Source organism: Aptenodytes forsteri, unplaced genomic scaffold (assembly GCF_000699145.1).
Source record: "Aptenodytes forsteri isolate BGI_AS27 unplaced genomic scaffold, ASM69914v1 Scaffold93, whole genome shotgun sequence".
Classification (NCBI taxonomy): Eukaryota; Metazoa; Chordata; class Aves; order Sphenisciformes; family Spheniscidae; genus Aptenodytes; species Aptenodytes forsteri.
The window spans coordinates 4,853,227-4,857,625 of NW_008794665.1; positions in this window are offsets into that span (position 1 = coordinate 4,853,227).

Sequence of the window (4,399 nt, forward strand, 5' to 3'; positions counted from 1 at the left end):
GGTTGTGCAGGCCGGCCGGGAGCTGCCCTCGCCCCGGTCCCGCTAGGCACCGGGGGTTTGCACTGGGGGTTGTGCTACGTTCCGGGTCAGCTCTGGTTCCACCTGGAACAGCTTCCAGCCAAATAAAAAAAGAAGGAGCTACAACCGTAACAAATGCACTTGCAGATCAGTCACGGTTTGGGTGGGTTTCTCATTTTTGCATCGTTGCTTGTAACAGATGCTGACAAGCCGAGGTTGGCTGTTGGCTGTGGGTGGCTGCGTTGGCGGCCCCTGCCGTAGCGGCAGAGCAGGTGCGGGAGGACGTGGGTGCCATGGCCAGGCTTTAGGGGCCTTTAGAGCCCGACCTTGCAGGCAGGCACGCAGATGAGCCCATTGCTTTGAAATCAGCCGGAGTACGAGCCGGCAGGCTAAAGCCCCCGCCGCGAACCATGAGGAAAGCTGTGCTCCTCCTCCCTTATGGCTGCGGTGGCTCCACGGGATTAAGAGGAGCGAAAAGTAAGAAAACCTTATTTTTATCTGATGGTTTTGATGACACTACTGAGTTCACGCAGGGGCCAGTGAAGTATTTTTAAGTGGTGACATTCCTCAGAGCAGATTTCTAGCTCCAAAGGTCCCCCCAGTAATGCTGTGTTCCCTCTGCCCCCTAAAAAGGGGTACGCGCCTTCATGCTTCATATTTTTAAAGGCCACTGCCAATTAGCTTTCTAAACTCTAGTGACAATACTCAACGAAGGGCAACGTTCTTTCGCCTTCAGATAACTTCATGAAAGAATGCTGCCCTGGTACAGGAGTCAGTTCTGGAGACCGGGATTATAATACATGAGAAAAGTATATTTTGGGCAGCCTAAGTATGTGGATGTCTGTTCGCCCCTGGTTAATGAGGCACACAAAGTTAGCAAACACACGAGTGTGTGCTACCATAATACCCTTTTCATCGGCATCAATGTTTATCTCAAGTTTCATTGGTTCCAGATATACACACTCTTTCAGTTTTAGCGCTGGTTTCAGGTTTACTAACGGCTATGTTAAAGTCACAAAACTGTATGGTGTCACTATAGTAAGACACTGACCTTTAACTGCTGTTTGTATTTAATATTTGCTGTAATATTCGATTTCATTTGTGATTGCTATTCCCTGCGTTACTTTAAAAATAGCTAGATTTGCATTTGCTTTTGCTAGCGTCTATTTAAATCCTCACTCGTGTTACTATTAATATCTAGCTTTACACACCAGCATCACACAAGTCCAAATGTGCCACTGTCCCTATGAAGAATTCTTCATTTTCCTTTGGTCATTAAAAGGCTGCAGATCAGTTACTGACAGAAGCCCATTTGCTTGCTTGCTTTTTCAAAAAAGCAAAAAGGCATCTAACAAATTCACATAATATTCAGATGTGCTTTTTCTTAGAATGAAGAAACTGCTTAAGCACTTTGATCTATAAATCTGTTTTTCTCATATTGCACTTTCCAAAGCAGCAGTATCGCTAACCCAGACCCCTGCGTCCTCAAACACTGGTAGAGGGTAATGCAATGTTTTCTGAAGTTTGCCAAGTGGTGACAATGCAAAATGAAGACCTGAGCAGTTGCCAATATTGAGAAAGAGCTGTCTAACTGAATTCCATTATTTTGACAGAGCCATAACATGACTTTTCAAGATGCTCATTCAAATGGTGAGTTCCCCCCAGCAACAGAACAAACTAAACACCCCATAGTTTAAAACTGCGTATCGAAGCATTTTGTACAAACAGCACTGCGGGTCAAGAGGCAGAGCATGGAGAGAGGAAAAAAGACACTCTGTGGAAACTCCGGTGTGGACACAGACATCGCTCTCTGTGGGCCAGGTCTGATTACAGTGCTCTTGAGGTGAGGCTTAGGATGTGAGTGATGTGCACAACTCACCTTTAGCCAGTGGCTTGGCTGTGCATCTCTCTCCCCCTGCCCCCGTAGCAGAAATGGGGGGGGGTGTGTCTTATTCACCGAAATAGCAGGAGCTGGGGCATGCAGGCATCAGCTGGAGGGCAAAGACGGACTTGGGTACTTCGATGCACATAGCTGAAAGTTTGAATTGAAAACCAAGATCTTCACACTGTTGCTTGTGAAGAGAAGACAATAACATTTCGTTGACCTCAGAAGATGTGAGGAAATCTCATTAGTTTTATTAGGTTGTATAAAGATACGAGACTTACAGTTTGGACTCTGGAAAATGTGCAGCAACAGTAATACTTTGACCCCAGCACATGTGCCAGCATGGCGTGAAGTGTACATTAAGGGCTGATCCTGCAACCTCTGCGTGTAATGGACTTTGGTGGGCGCAACACTTCTTTCATTGGTGTAATCTGACCTCAAGGAAATCACTGCTGATTTACTCTGGGCATAACTGAGGTAAGCTCAGAGGCCTCCTGTTTTTAAGACTTTGAAGAATATACCAAGTATGCATTACAGGTATGTATATAGGTGTACATATGTATATGCACATGGAAATATATGTACACTATTTGTCTACATCATGGCTATATCCTTAGTTCTATAATTGGCACTACTACACTGGTGCTCAAAGAGATACGCTGATTTAACTCAGCAGGGGATCTGGCCTCTCATATTCTAGTGTCTAAGAGAGGCCTTTTTTTAAATAGCTTTATTTCAAGGAAGAAATACATTTCCTGTGTCCCAAGAGCATAGGAAGAGGACAATTGCTCTTCTCCAGATTTCAGACCAACACCAACTCCTCCCCGTGAGTGAAGTGTGAACATTGCATTTCCAAAGCAAGATCCATACCTCTGGTCTCCCTCTAGCCAGAGTTGGTTTTGCACACAGATGGCATCCTTATTTTCTTCAAAAAAGCACAGAGAGCCTGGCAAGGTCCTTGTTTATCAAATGCAGCAAAAGGATCAGCTGGAGTCCTCTGCCTCAGTCCCTTGAATTCAGGAGCATGTCACAGCCTATGCTGGGGAAGCAGCGTAAATAACAACAAACTGGGGAGAAGCAGTAGCAGTTCCCAGGGTTTCCTACTAATCTCCTCTCTCCCACATGCACACACATGCACACACAACACATGAAGAGCGCCGGGGGGACTTTCATAAGGTGCAGAGAGATGAGCGTGAGTGAGGGGCATTGGCTTGGACCTGTTGTTTCCCACTGCTGTGCAACGTTTGACATCCACGGTGCTCGGCTTCTCTTTCACCACAAGGCAACGAAGGAGGCATTTATACCACCCAAGGTGAAGGCTGTTCTCACCTTACAATCCCTTACTAATGCAGAGGAGCTGGTGGCAGAAATGGCCTGTTGGGAGCAGCTAACACAGCCTGGGGCAGCATTGGTTCGGTCGGGGTGTTTGTAGCTCGCAGTCTTGTTAAAGCAACCTCTGGAAGTGGAGCAAAAGAGCGTGGTGATGGCTCATGGGTGTGCCTCCTCTACAAGCAGGACCAGATCCTCCCTCCCCGCAGAGCCACGGAGGCTTCGTATGCCGGGGGGAGAGGGTGCCCCCTCACAGGCTGTGACACCCAGGGGGTGCCAAGGAACGTAGGGGGTGACCTACTGCCCCACTGTCACCTGAGGGACAAGGAGGTCCTTTAGTGAGCCCTGTGGCCTAGAGGCTTAGTGCGAGATGGCCTGGGAATTACTCTTAGAGGAAACGGGGAAGCATGTGGTTTAGTCAGTCTGGGGCTTATCAGGGCAGGTTGTGAACTGAGCATGAGAAAAGGGGAAAATAAGGGTGAAAAGGAGGGCTTGGTTTGCCCTGCTCCCGGACGTAGCCAAGCAGGTACTCTTCACCAAGGTGGGACAGAATCGCTGGTTTCTCTCATCTTTTCAGTCTCTAACCTCTGCCACTGCAATGCGATGATACATGGGCTGGGGCTGCTCAAAGAAAGAGAATTTATTTGGTACAATACAATATAGCAGGAACTGACAGTGCCTCTGAGCCTCCGTAACGAAGTAGCATCACTTTTTGTGATGGCACTGATAAATCCCATGTACTTCTGCTTCCAGGAAGATGGTTAAAAAGCATCTGCCTCTGGGGTTGCTCACAGAGTTGATACAAGACAGTGGAGACAGTGGTCAGGATCTGGCCCCTGGCAGCAACAGACCCAAATGCACTTTCATTCAGACGGAGTAGGAGTGGCAGGAACTCCTGGTTCTGCCAGGGCTGGAGGTGGGCTCCCCTGCTCAGAAATGTGGCTGTGTGGGCTCAGTATTCAAAAATGAAAGCTGAGGTGATCGATAAAATGGGGTAGAAACCACCAGTTACTTTAGTTCTTAATAATTAACTGGAAGTCCTTCAATGAACTTAGTACCTGAGTACGGAATTTGGAATCTGACCTTTACTACATCTAGATAAACAGTGTAGCCGACCCGGTGGCTCTCTCTGCAAGCACCCCTCCACTCTCAGCAGCTCACTTCCCG